Here is a 21191-nt window from a genome sequence, read left to right on the forward strand (position 1 = left end):
GCATACCTTTAATCTCAGTGCTCTGGAGGCAGAGGCAGGTAGATCTCTGAGTTCAAGGCTAGCCTGGTCTACACAGTGAGTTCCAGGACAGCCAAGGAAACCCTGTCCTGAAAAACAAAACAAAAATCCCAAACCAAACAAAATAGTAATAATAATAATTAAATAAATAATACAATTTTAAAAAGAGGGGCTGTCAAGATGGCACAGGGGTTAGCACACTGGCTGTTCTCCCAGAGGACCCCAGTTCAATTCCCAGCACCTACATGGTGGCTCACAACTGTCTGTAACTCATTTCAGGGATGCTGATGTCCTGTTCTGGCATCCATGGGCACTGGGAAAGTGAGATATACATGCAAGCCCAACAGGCATACTTATAAAATTAAAAAAAAATTTTTTTTAACTTTTTTTTTTTTTAATGTTCTTACAAAGATTGCAAGACCGGAGGCATGAGTGAAATCCCAAGCTTGCTGAATGCTAATCTGAATAAGAAAGGTCTCCTGGAGTCTTGGTCTGCAGTTGGAGGCTGTGTTTGAGGGGGCTTGGGAGGAAGTATATTCCTTAGGAGTGGGCATTGAGTGTTTAAGGCTTACCCCTAGTTCACTCTCTGCTCCATGCCTGTGGTTCATGAAGTGAGCTCTCAGTTTCCTGGTCCTGCTGCCATGCCTTCTGCTCTGCCATTAGGGACTCTTGACTCTTAAGTTAAAATAAGCTTAGACCGGAGTTGTATACCCAACTAAACTCTTTCTTCCATATGCTGGTGTGGTCATCATGCTTTAGTATAACAGAAAAGTAATTACTATTGGTTCTCAAAACAAAACAACAACAACAACAACAACAACAACAACAACAATGACGTGTGCTTTGGAAGCTCATCATGACCACCAAACTCTCCATGTGGGTCTAACTGGCACTGCTTTCCCCTCTTGGAAAGCAAAGCAAGCAATCACAAGATGTTTGCGCAGTAGATCCGTGTGAAGCTAGGATATCCTACAGTTCGGAACAGAGAATTCTGCCCAGTTCAATTTCCCGAAATTCTAGAGGTTGTCTGGGAAGCTGTGGATTTTCTCTCCTATAGCAAAGAAGCGCTCATGAAGTCTGGCATATGGTATACTCAGAATAAATAGCTCCATCTTCTCACCAAAAGCAGTTCTAAAGGTTTGTACATTTGTGCTTTGAAAAAAAAATATATAGATACTATCAACTTTTGAAGGATTGAAAGAGGTAGGAGTCTTAGAAATGTTGCTGTTATTCAATCGTGGGAGTCACACAGCTACGAGAGGCTCTCCCCAGGCTTTTGATGCCTGTTCCTTGCTTTGGTTTGAATGTGGCCTAAATATGTTCCCCAAAGGACCATGTGTTGGAAGCCTGACCTCAAGGTGGTGGTTTTAGGGGGAAGTGGAAAATTTAAAAGGGGTGTGTGTGTGTGGGGGGGGGGGATGTCTTGTAAAAACAAGGTCAGTAGGTCACTGGGTTCATGCCCTTTAGGAAATATTATTGTAGTTATCATGGAATCCTGGTTTGTTCCCCCAGAGTAGGTTCTAGTCTAAAGAGAAAGGCTGTCTTTCTGTATGTCCTCCTTCTATATTGTTTACCATATTGGGGCATAGCCAGAAAGCTACCCCAGAATTGAACAGAAAAGTCAAGACCAGGTACTTGGACTTCCAGGACCATGAGCTAAATAAATGTCTTTTCTTTATAAATTTCCCAGTCTCGGGTATTCCCTGATAGCAAAATGGACTGATAGAGTCCATGTAAGGATGTCTCTGTCATCTGACTTGGGCTCTGACTTCTACACTTCATACTTGTAGCATGCAGTATGCCTCCCACCTTATGAGAACTGACCCCTCGTGCCAGGCCTTGCTTGACACGCAGGCCCCATCTAACCTTTATGGCTTCCCTACACTGAAGCTCACTCCCTGGCCTGACATGGAAGACGTTTACACCCCCCACCACCACCACCCCTACCCCCCCCCCCCCTGTCTAATCCATTCCAGCTGAGTCATCCAGAGAGAAAGGGAAGGGACAGGGGAAACAAGTAACAAGATCTTCTTTTCAATGCTTTCGTTTCTCTTTAGTAAGTGCCACAGTTCCCCTCCCCTCCCCCAAAGATGATAGCCTGGATCAAGCATTCCCTCCCTCAGCAGATGGTGTGAAGTGTGAGTGGCTTTACAGCTCACTAGCTGGTGAATTTACAGCTCACTAGCTGGAGGATGAAGCAGCCAGGAAGCAGGGTGGGATGGATCCCCAGTCCCTGCCCTCCTTCTTCATACCTTGTTCAGGTTTTTACATATGTAGTGTCAAATGCCCAGCTTCCCTGTTTTGTTTTGTTTTGTTTTGTTTTGTTTGCATTAAATTATTTCAGAGCGGCACTTCAGCTTCTGAGATTCCTTTTTCTTCTGTGGAAGTCTCTTACCTGTTCCCGGCCAGCTCTAGGCTCCCCTTTACAAGTCAAACACCTTTGTACCCGCCTTCTAGTGCTTGATTCCATATGGCTTCACATTGATCGGAAACTTTCTTGTGTATACAATTTTCTTTCTCCCCAGGGTAAGTAGAAGTTCCTTGAAGACGTATTTCCCAGTGACTTTCCAACCCATGTTGAGTGACAGACACCAGAATAGAGTGTAGGAATAATTCCAGAAAGGTGGCCACTAGCCAGTTCATGTTTTGTTTTGTTAAGCTTGCTGTGTTGAGGGTAAACATACCATGGAAATGTTCAATAACTGCAATTAAAGTCAAACTGATGCAAATATCAACCATGATCTCTCAAGAACAACTGATCATGGACACATGTGCAATACATGACACCCATCATGATGGAACACATGCAAACACAGGATAGCTTCAATTAGACCCCTGTTTTTCTGTCTCCTGCACATCATATTAACACTAAATTGGAGACTTCCACTGAACATGGATGCGTAGTTACTTTACAGACTACAGAAAGATACCAAGTATGACGTTGCATATCTGCAATCCCAGTGCTTCAGAAGTGGAGCCGAGAGGATTGGGAGTTCAAGGCCATCTTATGCTTCAGAGCAAGCTCAAGCCCACCCTGAGTCACAGCAGACCATATCTCAAAGAACAAAAACAACTAGGCAGAAGCTGGAGAGATGGTGCAGTGCTTAAGAACATGTATCACTCTTGTGGAACACCCACACTACCAGGCTGTTCACACTACCAATAAGTCCAGCTCCAGGGGATCTGACGCCACCTGCTGGACCCCACAGGCATGTGCACTCATAGGTGCACATACGCTTATGCACATGCACACACATTCACGTAACTTAAAATTAAAACAAAAAATATTTGAAAGGAAATAAAGCTGAAGGAGAAGCATCAGAGGTTTAGATGGTCTTCTGCTACAGAACTGAGTTTAATAAAGTCAAGGCACTTGCTGCAATAGGTGATGAGAATCTGTTTCCTATCGTAAACGCTGTTGTAACACAGTGATGTTTAAGAATGCTGCCCCTTGCAGATCTTTGAGCTATTCCGTGTATGAAGCTATACGTGCTTTGAATGTGAGAGTTATTTATAATAACAAGTCAGATGTGTATCTAATACCAAAATCTCTAAGTAACTATATAGAGCTGTCCTTGCTGTTATTAGCCTCATGTAGCCTTGCTATGTAGTTGAGGCTAGCTTTGAACTCCTGATCCTCTTATCACCAAAGTGCTGGGATTACAGGTATGTGCCACCATACCCAAGAGGTTAGATATTAACTAGGGTAGAAGATGCATTAAATACCTTGCCCCAAATCACTAAAAAGTATCCAGTGTGGAAAATCTTGATCTTTGTGATCATTGTATTAAATGTTTACATATTTAATTTTATTTTATATGCATTTGTGGGAGGACATCAGATTCCCTGGAACTGGAGTTACAGACAGGTGTGAGCTGCCATGTAGGTGCTGGGGATTGAACCGAGGTCCTCTGGAAGAACGGCCAGTGCTGCTAACCACTAAGAAATCACTCTGCGCCCCCTCTGTGCCCCCAACTCTGCCCTGCCCTGCCCCCCACCCAGTGTGTTTTCTTAGAATCCTATACCTAGTACCTTTCCCCTCTCCTTGGTGTTCACAATTACAAATAAGATCGTGGCTTTGGGCCGAAAGCTATATTCTAGTCTTCCCTAATCACCCCGATCGGACATCCTCCAAACAGCTCCACAGCATACATCACACAGCCACCACCCACGTTACATCCGTCACCTGCTGCCAGCGTGACAGTTGCGGTTCCACTCTGCTGCGTCTGGCTCCTTTAAGGGATGGAAGCAGGGAGGAATGCACGCAAGCTGCCAGAACAACATGTGAGCTGTGAACATGATCCTGAACTCAAGCACGTGCGGCAGGGTGATGAGAAACGTACACAGCGCTCTTTCTTTCTGGCAAAAACAAGAGGAGACAAAAGAGACGTCATAGGGAGGAGATGGAAAGGGGATTTTTTTTTTTTTTTTTAGATCTTGTCATCATAGCCATTTTTAGAGGATGTTTACCCCATCATATATAAAGGTTGTTTTTGTTGTTGTTTTTTAATAGATCATTTGAGTCTCGTTCTATAAATAATTGGACACTTGTGTGTACGTGCTTGTTTCAGGTTAGTTTCCCAGGGAATATCGAACCTCTATATTCACTTTGTTCTCTGTGTTAGGGGCTTTGTTGAGATTGCTCTGGAGTTCTCTAGTTTCCATGAAGTACTAGAGGGAGGTACTCTGGGCTGGGCACAGACACGGGGCTAGCCTCTAGGAAGAACAGTCCTGGCATTTCTCCTGGTCTATTGTTTGCTCGCTAGCACCCACGATATTCATCCCGGGATGAGGGTGGGTCCCCAATATAAAGGAGGCAGGAGGGCTGGGATTGCAGCTTGCTAGTGGTGAACTTGTTCACATGCAAGCGTGTGTGAGGTCCTGGGTTCAATCCCCAGCTCTGCAGGAAAAGAGAGCAGACTACAACAGACAGCATCAATCAAATACACATCCAGGCTGAGAGGTTCATTATCTGCAAATTGAGTAAAAACCTCCGAAGCTTGTTCTCAAGGGAGGTATGATGTTTTAAGGATTTTTTTTTCCATGTCTATTTATTTACTTACTGCCAAGTGTGTCTCTGTGTGCCTGTGGGCACGCATGTGGTACAGTTGCCTGTATGAAGGTCAGAGTACACAACTTGTGGAAGTTGGCTCTCTCCTTCAATGACGCAGGTTCCAGGGATTGAACTCCAGTTGTCAGGCTTGGCAGCAAGCACCTTCACACACTGAGCCCTCTCCTCAGCCCATAGACACAGTGTAGTGAATACTCTTTTGTTCTGGACGTTCATTTGTATCTTCAGCTTGCCTTTAAGTTCTTCATGCCCTTAAGTTCTCGCACTGATGTTGCTGAAGAGTGCTAGAAAGGAATTGCCTTTTCCTGTCAGAGTACAATGGGACGGAAGGGGCATGAACCTTTCAGTAGCTCACTTTTTAATCAGTTAATTAGTTACTACTTACTTACTTACTTAATTTTTAGACTCCCCTCCCTCCTCTTCTCTCAGTTCCTCTCCTCAACCCCTCCTCTTTCCCCCTCCCCCTCAATCCCCTCCTCCTCCACTTCTCTCAGAAAAGGGCGGGCCTCCTAGAGGTATCAACCAACCACAGGATAGCAAGTTGCAGTAAGACTAGGCACCTCCTCTCCTAATAAGCCTGAACAAGGCAACTCAGTAGGAGCAAAGGGTCCCAAAGGCAGGCAACAGAATCAGAGACAGCCCCTGCTCCCACTGTTAGGAGTCCCATGGGACCAAGCTACACAACTGTAATGTACATGCAGAAGGCCTAGGTCAGCCTTACCGTAGCTCACCTTTTGCTCCTTAAATAACAACAGACATGTCACTGTGTTTGTCTGATCTTCAGTGTCTGCATCTGCAAAATGTGGGGAGGGGCGACCACTTCTGTAACTTCAGGTGCTCAGGGAACAAAAGGGGATGCTCTTCCCCCTGTTTGAACTGGTTAATGCTTTTTAAAGCATTTGCTCCAGACTCCCCCGTTGATACACACCTTTCTACCTCTCCAGTTTGCAGGCTAGGAAGCCAAAGGCACACAGGGACTCCGTGCCTTGTCCCAAAACCCAGATCTAGCAAGTATGTAGCTGGAATTTCCATCCTGGCTCCAGTGCCCCGGCTTGGAAATCCCACCTCCATGCCCCGGTGCATTTTAGATCTCCAGGTCCGTCCCACTTCAACCTAGACCTTCAGAATAAGGATCTTTAGCTTCCCAGGTGAGTCATGTGTACAGCAAACGACTAAGAAGGTCAAAACCTACACTACTACTACAAATGTCAACTGCATGATAATAATGCACCCGTTTATACATAGAAAAGTTAACTTGGAAGTCTCTAGATTTTTTTTTTAACAGTTAATTATAGAAGTTAGACCCAAGGAAAATCTGTCTTAAATTAGCCATGGGCCAGATTTGTCTATTAACCTATTTATTTATTTTTGTCATGTTTGGGAGTTGACCCTAGAGCCTTGGGCATGCTAGACCAAAATTAGGTTTATACCCTGTCTTATCCTGAATTTGAATTCTGTCAAAATCTTGCCATGATTTTCCTCTGGCAACTCCTTTGGAAAATTTTCCTGATTTTGCCTTTTATAGGACAATAAAATCTTGGTGAGTTGAACTCGACTCTAAATTGTTTTACAATCATTTGTAATGTGATAACATCTTTGATTAATTTAAGAAGAAACCATTTAGCAAACAAATTGCCAAACTAGCCCAATAGGCCTGTTGTGGTGATCATTAAGAATGGCTCCCATAGCCGGCGCGGGCGTGGTGGCACACGCCTTTGATCCTAGCACTTGGGAGGCAGAGGCAGGTGAATTTCTGAATTTGAGGCCAGCTTGGTCTACAGAGTGAGTTCCAGGATAGCCAGGGCTACACAGAGAAACCCTGTCTTGGGGGGGAAAAACCCACAAAAACAAGAATGGCTCCCATAGATTGAAGTATTTGAATGCTTAGGGAGTGGTATTGGGTGTGGCCTTGTTGAGGTGGGTGTGGCTTTGTTGGAGGAAATGTGTCACTGGGGTTGGGCTTTGGGATTTCAGAAGCCCAAGCTAGGCTCAGTGTCCTCTCTCTCTCTTCCCGCTGCCTGCCAATCCGATGTAAACCTCTCAGCTTCCTGTCCAGCACTATGTGTGCCGCCATGCTTCCCAGCGTGATGACAATGGACTAAATCTCTGAACTGTAAACCCTAATTAAAAGCTGCTGGGGTTGTCTGCGGTTATAGCGTCTCTTCACAGCACTAGAACTCCGACTAAGACGACTTGTAAAGGAGCGTACTTGACAACCTAAACAAAGCCAGCTCCCTTTTCACTTTTAAGGATTTTAATACACGATTGTTCCCGATTCTAAGTGAGACATCAACATTTATTAAGAACATGACAGTGCCTCTTCAGAGTCAATCTGGAAGTACTTAACTAATTGGAATCTAGTTTAATGTGCTAGAATGAATTTTCCTAGAAATAATTTGATAATTCATACACTTTTAAAGGTGATATAAAGTCTAGCCCCCTCTTGAAACACCTACCCTTGCAACTAAGCTGAATTAATTAGGTTTCATTTTTGAAAAATCAAACTTTGACTCTTACTATATAGTTATTAAAATATTGATCAAACCCTTAGCAAAGAGAGTTTCTCTGACTCCTTTCTTGCCTCAATCCCTCCATCTGTATAATGGGTATGTTAGGCAGTTATAGGCAGGATCAACACTTATGGCTGAAATTTTATTAATCTAGGACTGGGGAGATGGCTCAGTGGGCAACATTCTTGCTGTAGAAGTTTGATGGTGTGAGTTTGAATTCCCACAGGCAAAATTTAAAAGCTATATACAGTAGAGTAGTGAATTTATCTGTAATCTTTGGGCTCCTATCCGGAAGTTCATAGGCCATCTAGCCTCTAGCACTTGAGGATCAGCTCTGACCTCCAAACTTTGTGTATTGTGGCATATGGTGTGCCACACCCACAAACATACCTCTCTCTCCCTCTCTCTCTCTCTCTCTCTCCCTCTCTCTCTCTCTCTCTCTCTCTCACACACACACACACACACACACTCTCTCTCTCTCTCTCTCTCTCTCTCCCTCTCTCTCTCTCTCTCTCTCTCTCTCTCTCACACACACACACACACACACACACACACACACACACACACACAAACAAGAGAACTCTGTGCAGTTGAGGACACCATTCCCAACCATGTGTCTCTTGACTCCTCTTCTGCATGCAGAGTTTCTGCCCTAATTAAATGAGTTGTACACAGGTCAGGAGAGAGACCACGCCCGGCACAGGAGAAGCACCGTTGACGTGTTTAATAACTTTAATGGATAAGGTCTTGACTCAAGGGAGTACTGCCCCCGCATAAATATTACAATATATGCCAAGATAAACGAATTTGAGCCTAGCATGGTGAGGTTTACCTGTAGTCCCAGCACGTAGAAGGCTAAAGCAGGAAGACTGCAAATTCAAGAGCAGCCTGGTCTCCATAGCAAGATTGTCCTCATATAAACAAGGCAAATGGATTTAAGAGGGTGGTAGGAGAAACGTCCTTTCTTCCACCACCCGGGAGCGAACTGATTTGGTAAATAATAATTATAATCACAGTCTTCCTTTTGGAAAGCTACAAAGGGAACCGATACAAAGACAAGAGGTAATCTAGCCTAATGCTAGACACAGGAATGTGACTCCCCAGAGAGCCGGGTTAGCGAGGCGAGGCAGGCGAGTCTGCTCTGGTATCACCAGCTGCGAGGCTTCACCTAGAGAGACTTCTTTAGTGTTATGGGGAAGGGGGGGACTGCGGATGACAAGACCCAGCTGTGGTGAGGGCAGGGAGAGGCAAGGCTCACAAAACTCAGGCCTCCTTGCTGCCACTGTTCGATCGGATCTGCCGCTGCTGGCCGCTGCCTCTTCATCGGATTACCATTGTTTCAAACCACACTCCGCCACTCCCCCCTCCCCCCTTCCCTGGGCAACCGCTTCCTTCTGGAGGACGCTCACCCTGTCGCCATGGCTATCACCTTCGTGGACTTAATTCGCAGTGTTTTATTCAGAATCCTTCACTTGGCCTATTCTGAGACTCGCCTCCCTGAGCCAGGCTTAGGAGAAAGACCAAAAGAGATGGAAACCCAGTCACACTGGTCATTTGGTAATAATTAGCATCGGCGCCTGTCTCTTGGGAGGAGCAAAATTAGGCGATTCATTTCTCATAATATGGTTTTGCTATGCGGTTCTTGCTGAAACATAAATGTCTTCAGGCACATTAAAAACATGCATCCTGGATTTTTCTTTGCCTCCTGTTTAGCTCTGCGTTGCAATTTTTAAGGTCTAAACGTTAGTTGCTGCCTTACTTGGTCATTTTTTCTTTCAGGTAGCATTCGCACACAGTTGCCTGGATTGTTGTTGTTGTTCGTTTGTTTGTTTTGAGGAAGGAGTGTACTGACACACATCACGTTGGGTGGAGACAAAGGAGAAAAATCATGACGGACCCTCAAGAACCATCCGAGATTGTCAGAGAAATACAGAAAAGGCGGAGTCATGGTTTGAGTGTCAACTTTTCCCCATCGGCTCAGGTGTTGATTGCTTGGCTCCCTGATGCTGATGCTATTTTTGGGGGGATAGATTGAGATTTGGGCTGTGTGGGCCTGGGAGAGAGCACCTCTGGTGGAGGGGCTTGTTGCCAAGCCTGGTAACCTGAGGTTGAACCTCCAGTTTCACAGGATGGAAGGAGAGAACTACCTGTAAGGGGTCCTCTAACTTCCTACAAAGATGTATCTACCCACCCCGACACCCACCACACACATATCCTGTCCACTCACCACGCGTGCATACACACTAAAAGGAATTTTGTCATTTAAAAAATTTAAAAATACAATGATTAAAATAAGCTTTGGACAATAGGGCCAAGGTTGAAGTAGTGGGTTACTGAGGGAAGTCAGTCACTAGGGGGTGTGTCCTAGTGGTGAGGTGGCCTCAGTGTCTTGGCTTCTCCCTCCCACTCCCCCCACCCCCCTCTCAGCTTTCTGTCACCAGGAGCTGAACAGACTCCTGCACACATTACTGTGGCCACGGCCCAGTATCAGGAGCGCAAGACCATGGACAGAACTCTCCGAACCTGTGAGCCAATCAATAGATCTTTCTTTCTTCTCTCACATATTGTGATCATAAGTACTGCAAAAAGAAAAAGAAAAGAGGTGTTTAAGTGGAAGGTGATAGGTCTCATAACACAGATAAAGGCTACAGGTATACCCAAAGTATCATACTTTTCTAGCATAGTCTGTGCTGGCTCACTTTTGTCAACTCAACACAAGCTAGGGTCACTTGAGAACGCCTCCATCAGACTGGCCTACAAGCATTCTATGAGCATGCCTCCATCAGACTGGCCTGCAAGCATTCTGTGAGCATGCCTATGGGGTAGTTTCTTGAATAATGATTGCCATGGGCGGGTCCAGCCCACTATTGAGGATCCCACCCCTGGGCAGCTGGTCCTGGATTCTATAAAAAAGCAGGCTGAGCAAACCAGAATGCAGCATTAAACACCATACCACCACCACACCACCCTGCCCCCAACAGCCTCTGATTCAGTGTCTGCCTCCAGGTTCCTGCTTGAGTGCCTGACTTTCCTCCATGACAAACTGTAAGCTTTAAGAGGAAAGAAGCCCTTTCCTCCCCAGGTTGCTTTTGGCCATGGTATTTTATTACAGCGGCTGACAATCAACTAGAACAAGGAAACTCCCAGCACAGAAAATTAGAACAAAACCAAACCAGAAAAATCTCAGAGTGCTCTGTGTGCATGTATGGGTATGTATGTATATGTGTTCATGTATATATGTGCATGTGTGTATGTATGCATGTGTACATATGTATGTACATGTATATATGCATATATGTGTGTGTGTGTGTGTGTGTGTGTGTGTGTGTGTGTGTGTGTGTGTGTGAAATGATTCTCTAGGTACCATATGAAGGAACTTAAGACCCCCAATTTTTTTTACTCCATACAGAGTCAGGTCCAATTAAAAAGTATAACAAAATCAAATAAGTGTCAGCAGAATAGAATGTACTGTCAACCATACACAGGTTCAAGTGTCATTTGTGACATGCGAACTTTTCCCCCATAGCCCCTAGGTATACACAATTACTACAGATTGAGTAAGTGTGGATGGAGACTCATTGGTCATTTCCAAACAACATCATGAAGCCCTTTCAGAATGACTTCCACCATTAAGCAATGCTTAAGAGGAAATGTGCACATCTCTTGGTACGTTTAATGGGGTGTGAGGTTGGCCCACTTACAGTCTTAGAAAACCTTTGCTTATCACTGTGTGAGCTCTTGGACCAATGAGGCATCAGGATGGGGGGGGGGGGCACAACAGCTGCCTGAGGGGAGTTGTGAGTGGAAAGTTAATGTTTAGAGGGAAAGTGTCTGTCACGGGCTCATGTGTTTGAACACTTGGCCTCTAGTTGGTGTCACTCTTTTGGGAGGCTGTGAATCCTTTGAGGAGCAGGCCCTTGCTGAAGGAAGTGAATCTCTGAGGTGGGGTACAGTCGAGGCCTGTAGTCTGGCCCTACTTCCTATCCTGTCTCTGCTTCCTGGCCTGCTGAGAGGTAAACCTCATGACACCACTGTCATGGAGTCGCTATGCCTTCCTCATGGCATATGAAGGACTGGATCCTCTTAACCTTGAGCTCAGATAAAGCTCTCTCTCCTTAAGCTGCTCCTTGCTAGGGGTCTAGTTTTAACAGTAAGAAAAACAACCAACACAGAGAAAGACAATACAACAACAGAGAGAGAGAGAGAGAGAGAGAGAGAGAGAGAGAGAGAGAGAGAGAGAGAGAGAGAGCTCAGCTGGTTTACCAAGGCTGCCTTAGAGAGGTTCCATGACTCCATGGCTTAAACAGTCAATCTGCTCAAATGCTGCAGATCTGGAGGCTGCAGGTCAAAGTTTAGGTGCACGTGTGAGCACCGCCCGTTCCTTCTCTTGGCATGAGTCTCAACACCTTCCAGGATCCCCAGCTCTGGTGATGCCCAGCCAGCCTTAGCAACCCTCTGATGAGGCTCATCCAGCCTTAGCAACCCATGTGGCAACACAACTCCAGTCTTCCCCCTAGAGTCCTACCTAGGCTGTGGCTTAGTGTGTCCAGGTCAGCTCCTTTCGCTCTAACAGAAGTCATTCTAGAGGCCACCCTACTCTCCTGTGACCTCACCCTGACTTATCTAGCTCTGGGATGGCTCTATGTCCAAACCTGCCTACATTCTCAGGCTCTAGGGGTTAGAACTTCCAAGGATGACTTTCGTTTGTGTTAGAGACAGAGTCGTGGATAGGTAGCCAAGGCTGGCTTTGAATTCTTAGTCCTCCTGCCTCAACCTCCTGAGATTACAGATCCACCACTATGCTCAGCTCGGTAGGATTTTTTTTACACTTAGGGACACAGTTTGACCTATAGTAGTAACTGAAGAAGGGTTGTAAGGAAGGCCAGAGCACCATACAAAGGCCTCACAGGGAAGAAGAGATAGGGACTTTTCTGGAAACAGAAAGAGAAGTAAGCTGAACATGGTGGATTAGACCCATAACCCCTGTACTCAAGAGGTTACGAGTTTGAGGCCAGCCTGGGTTATAGAGTGAACTCAAGACCAGCCTTGGCTACATGGGAAGACCTTATATTAAAGAAAGGCAATGAGGGGAAGGGCGTGGGAGGGGAGAGGCGGGAAGGGTGAGGTAAGAGGTGAAGTGAAGCTGCTTTGAAGGCTGGGACAGATCATGAAGCATCTTGTAACCCAAATACGGGCTTAATCTAAAGGCCAGGAGTCTTCATCGTGATCTTTAAATGTCAAAATGAAACAACAAAGCCATCCTTCTGCCTTTTGGCCCTCTGCTTGCTAAAGCTCTCCAGCCCTTAGAATCTGGAAGACATCTCAGGGAAGAGCCGAGCTCAGAGACCTGAGGAAACTTCTGGTTGGTCCCTGCCTCAGGTCACTGCTGGCATGACCTAACTAGCATGCAAGGTACTGACCCATGCCCACATCCCTGCCTCCATTCACCACACCTACTGTTATGGTTCATGAAGAAAGTCACTGTTTGCTTATCCTAAGTTCTTGGATGATACCTTCTCTTCCTTCCCTTCTTACTCCTACCCCTCTTCTTCCTCCTCCTTCTTATTCATGTTTGTTTGTTTGTTTGTTTATTTATTGGTATTGGGGATTTAACCCAGGGCCTCATGAACATACTCAGTCAATGAACTACATTCCTTAAACAAACAAACAAACAAACAAACAAAAAACTTCTTTGAAAGAGATTCTTGTTATGTAGCTCAAGTTGACTTCAGGTTTGTGATCCTCCTGCCCCAGCCTCCCAAATGACAGGATTGCAGGAATGTAGGTCTTTTTTGTTTGTTTGTTTGGTTTTTTTCCTAACTGTAACCAGCTTTATTAAAGATACTTTTATAAACAATCATGGTATTTCAGGCAGGACATGGGCAGACAATCAACAATATACAAGAACTTCCAAATTCCCTTCTTGTATAGACTACCAAAATCAGAAAGCCATTATAAAACCCCGTGAAGTCTTCATTCAGTGCTTTGAAAAGGGGGAAGTAGCTTAGAGTGAGGGTTGACATCTCACATTAAGGATGTTGTTTAACAACTTTTCACAAGCCGACCTTGTTCAGGAAATGAATATGGCAGAATTATCAATCTGAAGATCCACAGTCTTTTATAAAAGGAACCAGCGCTCTTCTGAGAACACTCAATGAAGTCACTGCAAAGTGCACATCGCCCAATAGACTGGAAAACCAATGTTGGGGGCCAGGTTCCAACAGGTCTCTGATTTTTAAGGGAATTAAGTCTTTGTTAATAGTACAGAGGGAAGAGGATATAAAAATGAATGTAGAGTTTTCCAAGACCACAAGGCATTGTTGTGCCTTAGTGGACACCTATGTCAAAACTAGGATATCTCTCCTGGAAGCCAACAGGAGCCTTCCAAAATTATCAGGGAAAGAGGTTTTCTATCCTAAATCCAGCTTGGGAGATATTTTGTTACTGACACATGATCCTTCCCCCACCCAGTAATGAAGTGTTCTGTGTGCTAACAATATAGCTTAAAAAAAAAAAGTAAAACAAAATTCTGCACTATTATAAAACTTGATAAAAAAATAGTATTTCAAACTGTACAGTCACCAGAGGTACACAGTTATCAAAAATGCACACGTGTCACTTGGCAACTCCAGCACCTTCAGCTTTCTGTGCCTGGTCTGTTTTGGCATCTCCATTATCTGCAGGATTATTCACATCCTTGCCAGTGTCGGCTTCCCTATCCTCCCCTTGGGTACCTTCTCTCCCTTCTTCGAAGGGGTCTTTTTAGGCTTGGGCTCTGGCTTTAGAGGAGCAGGTTTAGCAGAAAGCCTTGCAGTTCTTCTCTGTGGCTCATCCTTCACCTTGGATTTGTCTCCTTTAGCATCCCCTTCAGCCTTTCTTTTGGGCATGGTGGCAGCAGGGACATCGGCGCTGAACACGGGTACACAGCGGCATGTGAGTTTGGTCCATCCTCACTGCTTCTTCACACTGCTCCTGTTTGTTTTTTCACGTATGTCTTTAGTTAGGGTTTCATTGCTGTGAAGAGACACCATGACCGAGGCAACTTTCATAAATGAAAATGTTTAACTGGGGCTGGCTTACAGGTTCAGTTCATGGTTCTGTCATCATGGCAGGAAGCATGGCAGTGTGCAGGCAGACATGGATCTGGAGGAGCTGAGAGTTCTACATCTTGATCCATAGGCAGTCAGGAGGACACTCTCTTCTGCACTGCGTATAGATTGAGTTTATATATGAAACCTCAAAGCCCACCTCCACAGTGACATACTTCCTCCAACAAGGCCACATCTCCTAACAGTGCCATGTTTTTTGGTGGCCAAACCTATTCTAACTAGCACATGGTAGCTGGGGGCATAGCTCAGTTAGTACAGGACTTGTCTATGTGCACAACCCTGGATTCTATCCCAGCATTACATAAACCAGGCATACTGTGCGCACCTGTATTTCTAACACTTAGGAGGTAGAAACTGGAGGATCAGAAGTTTGAAAACAGCCTCACCTACATAACAACTTCTAGGCCAGTCAGTCTCATAAAAAACAAAACCCAACAACAAACAATAGAGCTTTGTAATACTAAATGAAACAAGCCAGTTCACACTATTATTGGCAAATCTTTAATTCTAGCACTCAGGAGGCAGAGGCAGGTGGATCTCTGTGAGTTCAAGGCCAGCCTGGTCTACATAGCAAGTTCCAGGACAACCAGAGCTATATAATAGAGAGACCCTGTCTCAAAAAAAAAAAAAAAAACCTAAAAACAAGAGAAACCCTAAAAGTAACACACACACTCACACACACACACACACACACACACACACACACACACACAGTATTTATGGAGGGGACCCCATGTTCTATAAAACCTAAAATATTACAATCTGCTTTCTTACAGAAAACACTTGCTGAGCTCCAGAAGGGACAATGATAAAAAGAGGGGGCTGGGCTGGAGTCATCTGAGAGATGGAAGGAGACATTGATAAACAGGCCACTCAGACACGAAAAACATTACAAGTCTAGGAGCCTGGAAGGACAGAATTCTGAGTGTAGCCAAGATCTGGGTAAATTGAAGATGAGAGAGTGCTTTAGAATTGGCAATTAGAAAGTAGGTCACTGTGACCTTTGGCAGAGAAATTTTGAAGGAGTATTGCTACTCAAATTTTTGAGTCCCAAGGGGAAAAACACTGGGAGGGCAGGGGAGGGGAGGGGAGGGGAGGGGAGAGGAGGGGAGGGGAGGGGAGGGGAGGGGAGGAAGATGCTTATACAAAATGAGTGTGTAGTATAAGTTAATTGAGAACAGTTGCAGGCTGCCTGGTAATTAGCAGGTTTGAATGTGAAGATGGTTTGTTGAGCAAACACGTTCGGCCTTTTAGTCTAAGCTATGATCTTTTCATTTCCGATCTGTCTCCCCATGAAGACTTGGGGAGGGAGGCAATCCATCCTCCAGGTTGCCAGGTTGTCATCGAGGTAGCAGGTGCTCCCCAGAGAAGAAGTGATGTCATCAGGCCATCCAGCTGTAACCAGATCAGGCCGCCCAGCTGCGACTGGTACCCAGAAGCTGCCTTTGCTGAAAGCATTGGCTTCTCTCCTGGGCCCACAACATAACTCAGGCGGGACAACCTGGCATCTCTGCCTGCATTCGGCACATCTCCCTTATGGTAGGTCACCTGCTTACCTCTGCACACAGGCATGTTACTCACAACGATTAAGGCACAGCAATAAGAATAACCAGGGCATTGCACTGTCATCCTTCACAACTTCCCTTTCTAGACTCCCCCACAAAAGGACTCCAAAGGTCTCCCATCATTGTCCCAAATCTGTAGTCACCTAGGACTCCAGAAACAGCAGAACTTCACAGCATATCACTCCATTACGAGACCTCCACTTGCTTCCTTCTCAAGCAAAAGACTTCTATGACATCTTCTAGAACCAGAACTGAGACAAAGAGCCACCAGACCACACTAGATCAGGGCTGCTTAATTATGCATACCTGTTACCTTTGCCCCAATTACTCTTGTACTTAATCCTAAAGCTCATGTCAGTATGGGGAAGATGGACTTGTGGGGGATCCTCCTCATCTGGACTTCCCAATCTAGCCACATTGGTTAACTCTCTTTTCTCTGCTTTTGGGCACATTTGTTTGTTTGACATATTCGAGTATGTGGCTAAGCCTAGCTGGTGGGGCTGTTTCAGCTGCAAATTGTACCTTCAATTCCAGTAACAAGGTTTTTAGTCTCAACTTCTTTCCTATTCTCTGGATGGCATTTTAAAAAAAGAAATTACATTTTGTGTGTGTGTGTGTGTGTGTGTGTGTGTGTGTGTGTATGTGTGTGCATGAGTGCATGCATGTGCACATCTGCATGTGTGTGAGAGGTCAGAGAGCAATTTTCAGGAGTCAGTTTTGTCTTTCCACTATGTGGGACTTGGGAGCAAACCTGACCTCTTATACAAATGATTCACATAACTGGATATTTCATTTCACATAAATGGATATTTCACTTCAGACACTGTATCTCATTCTTTTTTCAACTTCCCATTTTCAATTCTTTCTTTCTTTTTTTGTAGAATCGTTACGATGGAAGCATAGGTCACCTACAGAGCACCACTCAGGAGAATCATTTACATCCACCTCTGTGTGATCGTCATCCTAAGCAAGAGTTGGAATATTTCATCACACAACGCTCTCTGCTGTCCCCTTCTCCCTCTCTGGTCTCAGAATCACTGGTTGTGGGCTGTATCCTTTCCCTGAGGTTTCATAGAAGTGGGAGTGAGGGTGTGGCTGTTACCCACAGTGTTTATGAGTTTGCATGTGGGCATGTTTTCATTTCTCTTAGGAGTGGAAGTGCTGGGTCATAGGACTATGTGACTTTGTAAGTGACAAAGTGGCTGTTCCATTTTGTACTTAGCTCCAGGAGCTCTTCTTCCTTGCCACCACTTGGAATGTAAAATGTAGCCGTCCCAGAGGCTGTGTTGTAGCATCATATTGTAATTTTTAAAACTATTATTATTATTATTAATGGGTGTTTTGTGTCTGGTGCCATGACAGGCCAGAAGAGGGCATTAGCTCCCCTAGGACTGGCATTACAGACTGTTGTGAGCCCCTACATGGGTGCTGGGAACCGAACCTGGGTCCTTGAAAGAGTAACAAGTGCTCTTAACCACTAACCTTCTCTCCAGCCCCCATACTGTAGCTTTGACCTGTCTGTGAGAAGCAGAAATATTGACTGTTTTTCATATGCTTATTGGCTAACTTCATATCTTCTTGGCAAAATGCTTGTTTAAATCTTCTTTCCAGATTTTAAAGATTGAGTTTTCTTTTCCTCTTGGTGACCTTCGGAGTTATTTACACGTTATACATTCAAATCTTTTCCAACATACAAGTTAAAAGCTGAAGTTGGGCTGAGTTGTCACGGTTTGAATGTAAAGTGTCCCTCAGAAGCTCATGGACTTGAATGCTTGGTGTCCACTAGTAGTGTTGTCTGGGAGGTTATGAAACTTTCAGGACTTGGTGTCTTCCTGGAGGAAGTGGGTCACTAAGGGCAAGCCTTGAACCCTTCTAGTCCAGCCCTGTTTCCTGTTCACACTCTGCTTCCTGAAAGTAGATGCAATGTCATTGGCCAGCCTTCTGCTCTTAGATGCAATGTCATTGGCCAGCTTTCTGCTCTTGTTCCTCCCCCTCCCCCACCACTACCCATGACGGATTGTTTCTGTCTGGAACTGTAAACCTTTTCTCCTTTTGGGGGATGCGGGGTGGTGGTGTTCAATACAGGGTTTCACTGTGTAGCCCAGACTGTCCTGAAACTCGCTCTGGAGACCAGGCTGGCCTTGAACCCACAGAAATGCTTTTGCCTTTGGTTGCAGAGGGCTTTGACTAAAAAGGCTCACACCACCACCAGCACCAGGCTAGACTCTTTCTCCTTAAGCTGGCTTTTGTTGGATTATTGTACCACAGTAACAGGAAAGGAAACTAAGACAGGGTTTAATTTATTAATTTTTAACTTTATTGTTCATGCCTTTTTGTCCCACAAAAGTCTTCTAAACAACCTTAAAGTGTGGAGACTCTTTAAACCTATCTTTTCTTCTACAAGCATGTGACAGTCACATGAAACCCACGATGGCCTAAAACCCACGATGCAGTCAGATGTGACCCTGACTTTCTGACCCTCCTACCTCTAGAGCTAGGGTGCTGCCATTATTGACATGTGCTACCAGGCCAGGTTAATACAGTGTAAGGGGTCAAACTTGGAGCCGTGTGCACACTGGACAAAGCACTCAACCCACTGAGCTATAACCACAACTCCTCTTTAATAATTTTATAATTCCAGCTTCTTAAAGCTCTAAGTTTATGATTATTTCAAGTGCAATTTTGTATATGCTCTGAAGATAAGATTAAAGTTCATGCTTTCTTTGTTTTGGTATCCAGTTTTCCAACATATTATATTTAAAAAAAAAAAAAAAGCCTGTGCTCTTTGAATTACTGGCCCTTTTGTCATTGACCATATATTTGACCCTGGCTTCTCAACTTTGTCCTATTCCTTAATTTATTTATTTCCCTTTGCACCTGCATCACATTATCTTGCTTATTTATAACATTAAAAATTAGTGTTGGAGTTAGTCAATGTAATTTGTCAAACTTCATTCTATTTTTTAAATTCTTGGTTCTTCCATGTCCTTTGAAAAATCCCATAGGTTTTGAAAAAAAAATTTTTTTTTAGTTTGCATACAAAATGATGGGTTTCGTTGTGATATTTGAGAATGAGCTTGCCAATTTCCTTTAAAAGTGTGCCGAGACAGGGTTAGAGATCACATCAATCCACAGACCCTTCTTCAGTAAGTGACTCTCATTCAAAGCTTTCTGGCTGTTTTAACGCAGGATGGCTGCATGTCCTGAGATAGTTTTATGGTGAGTCCGTACTCCTTGGAAATCTAGTTCTGGTAGATTTGTTGAGGTCTGGATTTAAAATGTACATTTTAGACACTATTCCTGCTTATCTTCCCTAGGCATAATGTAAAACATGGGTTCGCTTTAAACAACAACAAAATCAAAACAAACAAAACCACCTTTTTGTTGTTGTAGAATAGAAGCCAATTCTTGTGTGTGTTGTGTTTCTCATGGACAGGTGAGGAGAACTAACTGATTTGTGCCACTTTACATGTGTGTGAAATAAAGTTATCACAACGCATTATGTCCACATCACACAGACTAGCTTGCATCTGAAGAAGTAGTTTAGGGACAGAGTGCTTATCTACAGGAAGGGAAAACTTGTGTTTAGTCCCCAGCACAAGGGAAAACTTCCACTCGCTATAGTGTTAGCCCAGCCAGCAGAGGATACGCCTTATGAACCTCAGTGAGATTTATGTGAGAATGACCGTGTAGAAATGACTTTTCTGTTACTGTGATAGAATACCCCGACAACAGGCAACCTAGAGGAGAAAATGGTTTATGTTGGTTTATAGTTCCAGAGCAGAGCATCATGGTGAAGAAGGCAAGCTGCAGCTTCACTGAGCCAGCCTGGCAGTCAGGAAGCAGAGGGAGGGAGGGAGGGAGGGAGGGAGGGAGGGAGGGAGGGAGGGAGGGAGGGAGGGAGGGAGGGAGGGGGGAGAACAGGAAGTAAGTCCAGGCTCAAAACCTGCCACCTGTGACATACTTCCTCTATTCAGGCTCCACCTCCTAAAAGGTCCATAGCCTTCCCAGACTGCAGTGCCAGCTGGGGACCAAGCAGTGTTCAGGCACAGCAGCCTTTGGGGAACATTTTATATTCAAACCACAATCTAAAGCAACTCAGCTTCTTCCCTTTCCTGAAGCCAAACAGTAACAGATTTATGCCAAATCATCTCCACTGAAAGTGCACCACCGCATCATTGTAAAAATAGATAAATAGGTTCATGATATTCACCCGCGGTGTGCGGAGGCGTGTCTCTATATGTCAGCATTAGAGGAGGAGAGTGTGAAGATGGCGGAAAGAGGCGCTGGATGTGAGCGAGATGCATTTAAGAGAAGGTTTGGAGGAGAGGAACCGAGAGCAAGGAGGGAGGCTTCCACCTGTGGAAGATTTACCTCCTCAATCACGCAGCATCTGCCCTCTGGTTTTAAACAGCATGATTCAGTGCTGATGGGACAAATGATCTAGTCCCCCCTGCTTCCAGAAAGCAGGACTTCTCAGACTCTCCGGTGCATATGGAATGCCAGGGCATCTTACTGATACACAGTCTGAGCGGTGCTTTAGAGTCTGCGTTCCCAGAAAGCCTTCATGAGGTCTAAAGGCTACTGGTCCATGGCAGTATTTTAAATGACAAAGCACTAAAAATGTATCTACCTAAGTGTGTGCGCAAAGTGAATTAAACCATTAGTGCTTCCTCCTCATTCCTCTTTCTCCATCTCCCGTTCTTCCCTCCAGACTGCTGCTCTTCCTCCTCCTCTTCCTCCTCTTCTTCCTCCTCTTCTTCCTTCATCCCCCTCAGTGGTGTTTACAATGTATGTTAGTCATCCCTCCACACTCCCTCCTCCTTCATCGTCTCTGTCTTCTGCCGAGACATTAACCCAGGGCTTTGTGCACACTGAGAACACATTTATCCCTCAGCCATCCTCTGAGCCCCAGCAC

General features: G+C 44.8%; 1 pseudogene; it reads right to left on the reverse strand.

The window, feature by feature from the left end:
* Positions 1-14214: 14214 nt before the first annotated feature.
* Gm7214 lies at positions 14215-14486 on the reverse strand (annotated as a pseudogene).
* Positions 14487-21191: the final 6705 nt, after the last annotated feature.

The sequence above is a fragment of the Mus musculus genome, chromosome 13, assembly GCF_000001635.26.
Source record: "Mus musculus strain C57BL/6J chromosome 13, GRCm38.p6 C57BL/6J".
NCBI classification, from domain to species: domain Eukaryota; kingdom Metazoa; phylum Chordata; class Mammalia; order Rodentia; family Muridae; genus Mus; species Mus musculus.